The following is a 13759-nucleotide window of genomic DNA, read 5'->3' on the forward strand; positions in this document are numbered from 1 at the left end:
GATATTAAGTATTTTATCTGACTGTAATGGAATAAAACTAGACATCAAGAACAAGAGAAACATTTGATACTATACAAATACATGGGAATTAAACAACATGATCCTGAATGACTAAGTAAAGGAAGAAATTAGGAATGAAATTTAAAAATTTATTGAAACAAATGAAAATAGAGACACAACATAGCAAAACCTATGGGAGATAGCAAAAGCAGTAGCAAGAGGTAAGTTTATAGCAATAAATGCCTACACCAAAAAACTAGAAAATGGCTGGATGTCACAGCTCACATCTGCAATCCCAGCACTTTGAGGGGGCCAAGACAGGAGGATCATCTGAGGCCAGGAGTTTGAGACTAGCCTAGGCAACAGGTAGAGACCGTCTCTACCAAAAATAAAAAACTTAGCCAATTGTAGTGGTGCAAATTTGTAGTCCTAGCTACTTGGGAGGCTGAGGCAGGAGGGTCACTTAAGCCCAGGAGTTCAAGGCTGCAGTGAGATATACTTGCATCACTGTACTCCAGCTTGGGTGACAGAGTGAGACTCTATATCTTAAAAATAATTAAAAAAAAACTAGAAATATTTCAGATGAACAACCTAACAATGCACCTCAAGAAACTGTAAAAGCAAAACCAAGTAAAGCCTAAAATTAGTAGGAGAAAATAAATAATAAAGACCAGAGCAGAAATAAATGAAGTTGAGACTAAAAAACCAATACAAATGTCAACAAAACAACAAATTGTTTTTTTGAGAAGATAAACAAAATTGACAGACTATTAGACTAAGAAAAAAAAGAGAGAACACCTGAATAAAATCAGAATCGAAAAAGGAGATGTAGCAATGGATGCTTCAGAAATAGAAAGAATCATTAGAGACTACTCTGAACAACTATTCACTAATAAATTTGACAACCTAGAGGAATTGAGCAAATTCTTGGACACATACAATGTACCAAGATTGAACCAAGAAGAAACAGAAATCCTGAAAGACCAAAAACAAGTAATGAAACTAAATCAGTTGTAAAAAGTCTTCTAACGAAGAAAAGTCCAGGACAGGGTGGCTTCAGCGTTCAATTCTACTGGACCTTTAAGGAAGAATTAATGCCAATTCTTCTCAAACTTTTCCAAAAATTTGAAGCTGAGGGAATTATTTCTAACTCATTCTGTGAGACCAACATAATCCTGATATGAAAACCGGACAAGGACAAAACAGCAACAACAAAACTACAGGTCAATATCCCTGATGAATATAGATGCAAAAATCCTCAACAAAATGCTAGCAAGCCAAATCCAACAACACATCAAAAGGATAATACACCATGATCCAGTGGGATTTATTCCAGGAATGCAAGGATGGTTCAATATATGCAAATCAATAAACGTCATACATCATATCAATAGAATGAAGGACAAAAGTCATATGGTTCTCTCAATAGATGCAAAAAAAGCTTTTGATAAAATTCATCACTTTATGCTAAATACTCTTAATAAATTAGGTATAGAAGGAAAGTATCTCAACATAATAAAGGACATATATGACAAACCCACAGCTAACATTTTACTGAATGGGGAAAAGCTGAAAGTTTTTCCTGAAGAACTGGAACACGACAAGGATGCTCACTCTCACCACTTCTATTCAATATAGTCCTGGAAGTCCTAGCCAGAGCAATTAGGCAAGGAAAAGGAAATAAAGGGCATCCATGTTGGAAAGGAGGAAGTCAAATTGTCCCTCTTTGCAGATGACATGATCTTCTGTACAGAAAAACCTTAAAACTCTAGCAAAAAATTCTTAGAACTGATAAAAGAATTCAGTAAAGTTGCAGGATACAAAATTAATATAAAAAACCGGTAGCATTTTTATACACCAGTGACAAATTAGCTGAAAAAGAAATCAAGAAGGCAATCACATTTACAACTACAAAGTACTGATGAAAGAAATTGAAGAAGTTACAAATGAAAAGATATGTTCATGGATCAGGAGAATTAATATTGTTGAAATGACAATACTACCCAAAGCAATCTGCAGTTTCAATGCCATCCCTGTCAAAATACCAATGACATTCTGTACAGAAATAGAAAAAAAAATCCCAAAATTTGTATGGAATCACAAAATATCTTGAATAGCCAAATCAATCTGGAACAAAAGATCAAAACCGGAGGGATCACACTTCCAGACCTCAAGATATACTACAAAGCTGCAGCAACTCAGCAGAGTACTGGCCTACAAAACAGACACATAGACCAATCAAACAGAATAGAGCACCCAGAAATTAATCCACATATCTACAGCCAACTGATTTTTGACAAAGTTACCAAGAACACTCACTGGTGAAAGGACAGTCCCTTCAATGAATGGTGCTGGGAAAACTAGACATCCATATGCAGAAGAACGAAACAAGACCCCCACCTCTCACCATACACAAAAACCAACACAAAAAGGATCAGAGAACTAAATGTAAGACTGGAAATGATAAAACTACTAGAAGAACACATAGGGGAAACCCTTCAGGATATTGGCCTGGGAAAATTATGAATAAGACCTCAAACAGACAGGCAACAAAAGCAAAGATAAACAAATGGGATTATCTCAAACTAAAAACCTTCTGCACGGCAAAGGAAACAACAAATTGAAAAGACAGCCTACAGAATGAGAGGAAATATTTGCAAACTATCTATCTGACAGGGGATTAATGTTCAGAATATACAAAGACCTGACGTATCTCAATAGCAAAAAACCAGACGATACAATTAAAAAATTGGCAAATGATCTGAACAGACATTTCTCAAAAGACATACAGAGTCCAGAGAGAGCCTGGATGGGTGTGCTCAGTGCAGCAGCTCCTAGAACTTCCTCCTTGGCTTCAGCCTTGCTGCTCAGGAAGGTGCAGGCCCTGCCACCACCTGCGTGGTGTCGTGGTGGTCCCCAAGTATCCCCAGCTGGCATGGGCCTGGCCGTCGCGTGAGCATGGAGCCCCCGGGAGCCCCAGGCAGGAGTCTGGTGGGCCAGTAGCTCCAAGACCACATGGACACCATGCTGCCACTGCCATCTGCCTTCCTTCCTGGGGCCTGCTGACGGCTCCAGTGTTGGCTGTTCTGCATGAAACAATTCCTTAACACGTTCCTTAGGCATGGTCTCCTTCGAGGTGTAAAGGGCCTGTTCTCTTCCCAGTTCCCCGCTCACATGTGCCCTAGCCAACGTGTGGTGCAAGAAACAATTTCTCCTCTGCACTGTCTTCTTTCCCTGCTCCCCAGTCCCACTAATGAGGATCAGCCCATGGTGGTATTTTGTGATGATTTCTGTGTCTGGTGTCTTCTCAGTCCTGTTCTCTGTGATGCTTACTTGTGTAGCTGATGTCACTCAGGAGCAGAGCAAAGTACTGCTCATGGCTGGGCTTCAGCCACCTTTATAGCTCTTCTGGGCAACAGCCCGGCCATCGGAACACACCTTTCTGCCAGCTGTGGAGACAGCATCATGCTGGTTGCTGCAAGGCTTGCTCTCTGGACAGCTGTATCATTTTAGTGGCTGTTCTGGAATCTCTGTCTGAGAAAAATGAGACAGTTCCCTGGGGAGTTCAGATTTCTTGGAAACAAGCTGTCTCTTTTGCATCATCGAAGAAAGTTGGAAAAAAATTCTACTGTCTTACTAACCTGCATCACTGTGTTTCTTGCATGCCTTCCTGAAGCAGGACAGTGTTTAAGTTTTTTTTTTTTTTTCATCTCAGGCAGGTCATAGATTTTGGATCTGTTGAAATTGCAGCATTCATAGCTATGGTACAAATTCTGTTTGTTATGGCTCAGACAGTCTTTCTTACCATCTTGATGAGATCATATGAGAATATTATCTTCCTTTGCATGGGTTTCCAGAGACTCCAGTTAGTGCAGTATGATTTTGGATCTCAAGCCTGGATGATGTGGTCAGTGGGGACTGTGGCCACCATGTTCAGCATCACATTTCCAGTAATCAGTGCCTTTGTCTCTCCTAATGCAGAGTCAGATCGGCAAGGAGTTGCCTAGGAGATCGTAACTGGGATAAGAGGACTATGCAATGGTCTGGGGCCAGCGCTGTATGGCTTCATATTCTACATGTTCCATGTGGAACTGACCAGGTTGGGCCCAAAATTGAATACTAACGGTGTTACCCTGCAGGGAGCTGTCATCCCAGGCCTGCCATTTTTATCTGGGCATGTACAGTTCCTATGTCTTTTCTGGTTTTCTTATTCGTCCCTGAATACAGGAAAGCCAGGGGAGTTCAAAAATATAGCAGCAGTGGCAGTGGCAGCCTGACCAACATCCCAGAATGGGGCAGTGATGAGGACAGTGAGCCACTGCTGCAAGACAGCAACATCTGGGAGCTCTCTTTGTTCAAGGAGCCTGAGAATCAGTGCACTGAAATGTAACTTGGCAGAAAAGGGGACTCTGCAGACACCACCATCTCTGAGAGCCAGGTGGGAACCACACCACATGGAGACTTTGTGGTTCTGGATGGGAGGGCCAAGTTTTGTAAATACCCGCTCTATCCTTCTCCCCTTCCTCCTCTCCCTCCTCTTATTCTTTTTCTTTCTGTTCATACATTAGAATAAGGTAAGGTTTGGAATACTCCCCTGCAAATAATGTGCAACTCTGAAGGTAAAACTCAAATAGAAAAGTCATATCTCTGGGAGAAAGGATGGCTTTTCTGTAATGACTCTGAAGTAAGAGTGACAACAGTCTTTCCATGGGCTTTCCAGCAGAAGGTGCAGGATTGGAGGGGGACTGTCATATTTGGCAAGATTTCAGGTAAAGAATCCCTTCTTATTTTCTTCCTTCTTGTTTCTCTTAATTAGTCCGTAGGTGCTGAGTGGCCACTCTTAAGAGTCACTCAGGAATATATTGCCTTTGTTCAAAGGTCAAATGAAAACCTAGTTTTACTCTCCTTTTATTTTCTCTACTTCCTCTTCTTGGCTAGAATGAAATTCAACATATATACATCTCTGGACATTAATAATATTGAATAGTGATTACCTTTATTATGTGAAGGGGCTTTTTCTTGTAAATTTAAATCACGTAAAACTTTCAACTCGTATTTATGAACTTAGTAACCTGATACGATCCAAGGTGATTTTACAGAAGGAAAAAAACCCCTCAAGCATTCTGGTGGCAATATAGAAAGTGGAGGGTGCTTCCAAGAAAGTTTTTAAAATTTTGAAATTCCTAAGCGAGAATGAGAGTTAGTAAGTGGATACTAGTAGAGTTTATATCCAAGTTCAGACTCACAATGCATTATTATGATTTGCTCCTTCCCGTGTCTCCCATGTCGTGCTTCTCAAGCAATTTTTCTCATCCATCACACTCCTGCCTTAACTGCTGTGTAGTATGTATTTGTTTTCAATTAATCTTTATTTCAATCTGCTTATCTGACTTTTGAATCTCATAGGATGCTGCACATCAAATTCCTTTCCGAAATATTGTGGTTTTATGAAGCTCAGTTTCACAATGAATGTCTTGATAATTTCTTGAGATATTTTATGGACAAAGAAAACTACAAATTTGTATGTATTTTGCTGCACCAGTAAATGGACTGCTAGCTAGGGTCCACCTTTAACAGGAGCACTCCTTTGAAAGTTTTATGGATATAAAACATATATAGATATTTGTAAGGGGTTTTAATTTTTTTTTTTTTTTTTTTTAGATAGAGTTTCGCTGTTGTTGCCCAGGCTGGAGTGCAATGGCGCGATCTCAGCTCACTGCAACCTCTGCCTCCCAGGTTCAAGTGATTCTCCTGCCTCAGCCTCCCCAGTAGCTAGGATTACAGACTTGTGCTACCATGCCTGGCTACTTTTGTATTTTTTTTTTAGTAGAGGTGAGATTTCACCATGTTGGTCAGGCAGGCCTTGAACTCCTGACAAGTGATCCACCTGCCTTGGCCTCCTGAAGTGCTGGGATTACAGGCATGAGCCACTGTGCCTGGCCAGGGGTTTTAATTTTTGATGGGGTGCTGTGTAAATCTTGTTTTTACAAATGTAATGAAGGTATTTTTAAATTTTTGAGATAGGCTCTCACTCTGTCATTCAGGCTGAGTGCAGTGGCACAGTCTCTGCTCACTGCAACCTCTGTCTCCTGGGCTTAAGCTATCCTCCCACCTCAGCCTCCCAAGCAGCTGGGGCTACAGGCATGTGCCAACACTCCCGGCTAATTTTTGTATTTTTTGTAGAGATAGGGTTTCACCATGTTGCCCAGGCTTGTCTAGAACTCCTGGGCTTAAGCAATCCACCTGTCTTGGCCTCCCAAAGTGCTGAGATTATAGGCATGAGCCATTGCACTTGGCATAACGAAGGTATTAACAGAAAAAAACAAAAAACAAAAAACTACTTTTATAATAAAAAAAAGAAGACATACAAATGGCTGACAAAAACAAAAAATGCTGACTATCACTAATCACTAGGGAAATGCAAATGAAAACCACAATGAGGTATCATCTCGCCCAGTTAGGATGGCTATTATCAAGTAGACGAAAAATAAAAAATGCTGGCGAGGATGTAGGGAAAAGGGAACTCATATGCTGTTGGTGGGAATGCAAATTAGTATAACCATTATGCTATGGGGAGTGTGGAGCTTCCTTAGAAAACTACAAATAGAACTACCATATGATCTGGCAGTCCAACTACTGGGAATTTATCCAAAGGAAAAAAAATAATTATATTGGAGAGACACCTTGCACCCCCAGGTTTATTGCAGCACTATTTATGATAGCTAAGATATGGGCTCAACCTAGGTGTCCAACAACAGATGAATGGATAAAGAAAATGTGGTATATAAACACCAAGGAATACTATTCAACCATAAAAAGAATGAAATCCTGTCATTCATGGCTTAATGTGGATGGAACTGGAGGATATTACGTTAAGTGAAATAGGCCAGGAACAGAAAGTTAAACACTGCATGTTCTCATTCATATGTGGAAGCTAAAAAAAGTTGATCTCCACTTTGGGAGGCTGAGGCGGGCGGATCACGAGGTCAGGAGATTGAAACCATCCTGGCTAACACGGTGAAACCCCATCTCTACTAAAAATACAAAAAATTAGCTGGGCGTGGTGGCGGGTGCCTGTAGTCCCAGCTACTCGGGAGGCTGAGGCAGGAGAGTGGTGTGAACCCGGGAGATGGAGCGTGCAGTGAGCTGAGATCGTGCCACTGCACTCCAGCCTGGGCGACAGAACGAGACTTTGTCTCAGAAAAAAAAAAAAAAGTTGATCTCATAGAAGCAAAAAGTAGATAACAGAGGATATTAGAGGCTGGGAAGGGTAGAGGGAAGGTGGGGATAGAGAGACTTCTTAAAGGATACAAAATTACAAGCTAGACAGGAGGAATAAGTTATAGTGTTCTATAGCAGCTGTCCCCAACCTTTTTGGCACCAGGGACCAGTTTCATGGAAGACAGTTTTTCCATGGACTGGGTGAGGGGCTGTGGGGGATGGTTTCAGGATGAAACTGTTTCACTTCAGATCATCAGGCATTAGTTAGATTCTCATAAGGAGCGTGCAACCTAGATCCCTCGAATGCACATTTCACAATGGGGTTCACGCTCCCATGAGAATCTAATGCCACCGCTGATCTGACGGGAGGTGGGGCTCAGGTGGTAATGCTCGCTCTCCTGCTGCTCACCTCCTGCTGTGTTGTTGGGTTCCTAACAGGCCACAGACTGGTACAGGTCCATGGCCCGGGGGCTGGGGAACCCTGTTCTATAGCACTGCGGGATAACTATAGTTAGCAACAATATACTCTATAGTTTCAAATAGCTAGAAGGAGGATATTGAATGTTCCCCATACAAATAAATGATTAATGTTTGAGATGGATATACTAATTATCCTGATCTTATCAGCATACATTATCTGTATCAAAATATCACTATGTACTCTATGAATGTATGCAATAATCATAATAAATATTATTATTCGAGACAGGGTATTGCTGTGTTGCCCAGGCTGGAGTGCCCAGGCTGGAGCCATCATAGCTCACTGGAGCTTCGAACTCAGGCTCAAGCTATCCTCCTGCCTTGGCCTCCCAAAGTGCCAGGATTACAGGCATGAGCCACCATGCCCAGCTTCTATAATTATTTGTCAATTAAAAATTAAAATAAATTGAAAAATTTTAAAAAGAGCGAGAGATCACAGAGGTTAGTGAGTTCAGAATAATTTTTCATTAGCAGGCAGTAGAGATTCCTTTAGAGGGCCTACTTTAAAAAAAAGTAATTCTGTCTTTTAGAAACCTCTGTATACTAATAAAAACGTATCTCATTGTTTCTGAGGCCTTCAAGATTCCCCCCTTTTTTTCTAATGCACACATAAATGAATAATTTCTTCTTTCTTTTTTGTTTTTTTGAGACAGGGTCTTGCTCTTTGCCCAGGCTGGAGTACAGTGGCACAAACACAGCTCACTGCAGCCTCGACCTCCTGGGCTCAAGTGATCCTCTCCTCTCAGCCTCCTAAGTAGCTGGGACTACAGGTGCACACCAGCACACCCAGCTAATTTTTGTACTTTTTGTAGAGACAGGGTTTCGCCATGTTGCCCAGGCTGGTCTCAAACTCCTGAGCTCAAGTGATCTACCTGCCTCGGCCTCCCAAAGTGCTGGGATTACAGGCATGAGTCACTGCACTCAGCCCAAATAATATTTCATCTAGAATAAAACTTCCCCTTTGTGGTTGCTATCATTCTGCTAATCTTTCTGAGGTACACCTGTTTCTCTAGAAAGGCACGGGTTCTGGGCCCATAATTTCTGAACATAAAATTAGCTGGAGTTCTAGGTGGAGGAGTCCTAGACTCCTTAGATTCTGACAAATTCATAATACCCTGTCCTAAAATTGTGCTTTCCTGAGGTCTCCAACTAGATCCAGTTCAGTTCCTGTTGAACACCCAGTTTGATTTCTGGATTCCAGTCTGGATTCCAGATGTAGACTAGATACAATCCAGTTCCTGTCAAGCATCCAGGTCAACCCTGGATCTAATCGTAAATAAAATCACTGGAATTCAGAGAGCTCAGGATGCAAATTGCAGAGGTAGAAATCTGAGAGGGACTTATCTGGGACCTCCAGAAGCTGTGAGAAAGCAGGGAGCTCAAGGGGCTCCGTGGGTACCTTTTGCCTGGTTCCTTGATGTTCCCGGAGGCCCTCTGCTGCCACTAGCCAGAGAAGTTTCTCTGCTTTTAAGGGCTCATGTGATTCAATTATGAGTACCCAGATCATCTTATCTCTCTCTTTGAGGATCAGCTATGCCATATAACGAAACACAGTCATGGAAGTAAAATCTCATCACATTCAGTTTCCATGCATTGGATGTGGAATCTCAGGGGGCTATTTTTAGAATTCTGCTACCACTCCCACTTTCTGATATGACTATTTTATATTATCTCCTTTTACCAAACCTTTGCCCACCTACCCTCCATATTCCCACCATCTCATTCGGCTGATGACTTTGCCATATACTTCCTTGAGAAAGGAGAGACCACTTATATGAAAAGCCAAGAAACTTCAACTTCACAAAATTTCCACTTCCTTACCCATCTTCTTTAACTTTTTTTTAAATAACTTTTTTTTTTTTGGTAGAGATGGGGTCCTGCTATGTTGCCCAGGCTGGTCTCAAACTTCTGGCCTCAAGTGATCATCCCATCTCAACTTCCCAAAGTGCTGGGATTACAGGCGTGAGCTGCTGCGCCCACCTTTCTTTGCCTTCATTTCTAGCTCTTGCCTTTCCAAAGACTCTAATTCTTCCCTTTCTTCTCCCTCTTCTTCATCAGTCTTTCCCTGTCTCCAGGCATCATCACCATCAACATACAGCCATACTCCAGTATTGCCCATCTTCAACATAAATGGACTCTCCTGTACTCCACTTCCCACATCAGTCACAGCCACACTTCCTGAGAAAGAAGTCTACACTCTTCATTCACTTTCATTCACCCACTTCCAACCTGGCTTCTGTTACCACTGGGCTGTCAAAAGTGACTCTTGTCAAAGTCACTATTCTGGCTACCTATTGCTGTGTAATAAACCTCCTCAATATATCTTTAAACAACAATTTATTATGTCTCATACTTCTGTGGTTGACTGGGCTCAGCTGGGAAATTCTTCTTGGGGTCTGTTTCTCATGAGGTTGCAGTCAACAGCTGGGACTGGAGTCGTCTGAAGCCTCAGCTGAGCTGGACATCTAAGATGGCTCACTCACATGGCTGGCAGTGGATGGTGGCTGTTGGGTGGGAGCTTAGCTTGTGCTGGCAACTTGAGTGCCTATATGTGGCCACTCTGTGTGACTTGGGCTTCTCAGAATGGCAGCTGGGTTCCAGGAGGGAGTGTCCCAGGAGTGAGCATTCCAGGAGAACCAGGTGGAAGCTGCAAGAATTCTTATGAGCCAGGCTTGGAAGTCATGCCATGTGACTTCTACTATATACTGTTGGTCATAAACAAGACAAGGCCATGCCAGATTCAAAAGAAGGGATTACCCAAGGGCGCCCAGTTTACACAGGAGGCCATCTTTGGAGACTAGCTACCATAGTCACCAGCGTATTGGTCCTCATCTTACTTGACTTCATAGCAGTTGACCCAGTTGATCACTGCTTTTCAAAACTCTCCCTTCTCTGGCTCCGCAGACCCCTGGATTTCCTCTTTCTTCACTGACTGCTCTTTAATCTCTTTTGTACCCTCAAAAGCCTAAATATTGGACTGTCTCAGATTCCAGTCTGAGCCTAGAATTATAGAATTATTCCTCTGTCATGTCTCCCTGCATGATCTTACTCGTCCCATGGTCTATGTCTACCATCCAAATAATAATTTCCAGCATACTTATATTTCTAGCCTGGACCTCTTACCTCTTGCTCAGGACTGGGATATCCAGCTGTTTTCTTGATACTTCCATTTGGATGTCTAATGGGCATCACCGATTTAATATATCTGCTTTCCCAACTCAGTGCTCCCCCAGCCTTTTCTTTCTCAACAGATGTCATCATCATCCACTTGTTCAAGCAAGAGCCCAAGGATCATCCTAGATTCCTTCTCACTTCCTCTCAAACCATCCCTGAAACATTCAAACCACCAGTAAGCAAGTCCTGTGGGTTTTTTTTTTTTTGCCAAACATTTAATGTATTTCTTTAGATATATTTGATTTATATTGTTTAGCAAACCAATATATTTATAGGGACAAAAAAGTATTACTAGTTTTATAATATAAAAGCAGTCTGTTACCCCATCCTAAATTCTTACTCCCCAAAGCAACCCTCTTAACTCTATTTCTTCTGCTATTTACTTCTATGTTTAAAAATTTCTCTCATATATATGTATATATATAAAGTGTATATATATAAAGTATGTAACATATAAAAGTATATAAAGTATATTTTATATATATATAGAACTATTTCTTGATTTTTTCAGTGTTAAGTATGATCTATTGACATTTTTTTTTTTTTTTTTTGAGATGGAGTTTCGCTCTTGTTGTCCAGGCTGGAGTGCATGGCACAGTCTCAGCTCACTGCAACCTACAGCTCCCAGGTTCAAGTGATTCTCCTGCCTCAGCCTCCTGAGTACTGGGATTACAGGCATGTGCCACCACACCCAGCTAATTTTTGTATTTTTAGTAGAGACGGGGTTTCACCATGTTGGCCAGGCTGGTCTTGAACACCTGACCTCAAGTGATCCACCTGCCTTAGCCTCTCAAAGTGCTGGGATTACAGGTGTGAACCACCGTGCCTGGCCTCTATTAACGTTCAACTATGGAAAATGTGGTTTTAGCTTTCTTATACGCCCACTTTCTCCTTCACCAAATACATACACTTAACCTTTTCCCATCCTCCAATATGTTGTCATCATAATTTTTGGTTAAAATCTCTATTTAGTGTTACCTTAGTCCATTCATACTGCTATGACAAAATACCACAGACTGGGCAGCTTATAAACAACAGAAATTTATTTCTCAGAGTTCTAGAGGCTGGGAAGTCTAAGCTCTAGGTGCTGCAGACTTAGTATCTGTTGAGGGCCCACTTTCTGATTTATAGACAGCATCTTCTTGCTGTGGCCTCATGTAGTGGAAGGAGTATGGGATCTCTGTGGGGCCTCTTTTATAAGGAGACTAATCTCATTCATTAGGGGTTCATCCTGATGACCTAATCACCTCCCAAAGAGCCCACCTCCAAATATCATCACCTTGGGGTTTAGGATTTCAAAAGATAAATTTTGAATTTTGGGTGACACAAACATTCAGACCAAAGCGAATGTTTATATCAGTATAACTATGTAAATATTATTATTATTATTATTATTATTATTATTTTTTGAGACAGAGTCTCGCTCTGTCACCCAGGCTGGAGTGCAGTGGCGCAATCTCGGCTCACTGCAAGCTCCGCCTCCCAGGTTCACGCCATTCTCCTGCCTCAGCCTCTCCGAGTAGCTGAGACTACAGGCGCCCGCCACCACGCCCGGCTAATTTTTTGTATTGTTAGTAGAGATGGGGTTTCACGGTGGTCTCGATCTCCTGACCTCGTGATCCGCCCACCTCGGCCTCCCAAAGTGCTGGGATTACAAACATGAGCCACCGCGCCTGGCCAACTACGTAAATATTATTCACAGTAAATCCATCTAACCTGTTATGAGCATTCTTTTTTCCTCCCTCTGGAGTTAAATATTTGCCATCTTTTTTTTTGGGGGGTTGTGTTGAAAATTTAAAATATTTAAAAATATTTAAAGTAAATTATAGATTTACAAGAAATTGCATAAATAGCACAGAGAGGGCCGGGCGCGGTGGCTCATGCCTGTAATCCCAGCACTTTGGGAGGCCGAGGCGGGCGGATCATGAGGTCAGGAGATCGAGACCATCCTGGCTAACACGGTGAAACCCCGTCTCTACTAAAAATACAAAAAATTAGCTGGGCGAGGTGGCAGGCGCCTGTAGTCCCAGCTACTCGGGAGGCTGAGGCAGGAGAATGGCGTGAACCCGAGGAGCGGAGCCTGCAGTGAGCCGAGATTGCGCCACTGCACTCCAGCCTGGGCGACAGAGCGCGACTCCATCTCAAAAAAAAAAAAAAAAAAAAATAGTACAGAGAGGTCTCGTCTGTACCCTTGGGGTGCAGAGGTTAGAGGTCTCATGTACCCTTCACCCAGTTTCCCCCAGTGGCAACATTTTGTATAATTGGAGTACAGTATCAAAACTGGAAATTGATATTGGTAAAATCCACAGACCTTATTTAGATTTCCCCAGTCCTCTCTGTTTTAACTCTAAATGTATCTTGAAGTCACCACTTCTGTCTATCTTAACCACTACAACTTTTGTCAAAGTTGCTGTCATCTATTTTAGGACCACGGCAATATCCTCCTGATTTCTTGTTCTACTGTTATTCTCCTTTATGTTTCTACAGAGTAGCAAGAGGGATCTTATAAAAATATGACCAGATCACATCCTTGAACACTTCTCTGTTACCCTTACAATCAAATTCAAACTCTTCACCATGACCTCCAAGGCTCCTGTTGAATCTGGCTCTTGTCTGCCTCTTCAGTAACATCATGGACCACTCCTTACCATTCCCTCCATCTGGCTGTGCTTCCTGCAGCTCTTCCAATGGCTGGCTTGTTCTCACCTTTGAAGTCTCAGCTCAAAGGACACTCCCTTGGGCTCTCCCTCATCACCCTAACTAATAGGTCACTTAATATTGTTATTATTTTTTAGAGACAAAGTCTCACTATGTCACCCAGGCTTGCCTCAAACTCCTGAGCTCAAGCAATTCTCCCACCTTGGCCTCTCAAAGTTCTAGGATT

General features: G+C 42.0%; 1 pseudogene; it reads left to right on the forward strand.

The window, feature by feature from the left end:
- The first annotated feature begins 834 nt into the window (after positions 1–834).
- LOC116476213 (hippocampus abundant transcript-like protein 1) overlaps positions 835–13759 on the forward strand; it is a 194479-nt pseudogene continuing 181554 nt past the window's right edge.

This window comes from Hylobates moloch, unplaced genomic scaffold, assembly GCF_009828535.3.
Source record: "Hylobates moloch isolate HMO894 unplaced genomic scaffold, HMol_V3 SCAFFOLD_11, whole genome shotgun sequence".
NCBI lineage: Eukaryota > Metazoa > Chordata > Mammalia > Primates > Hylobatidae > Hylobates > Hylobates moloch.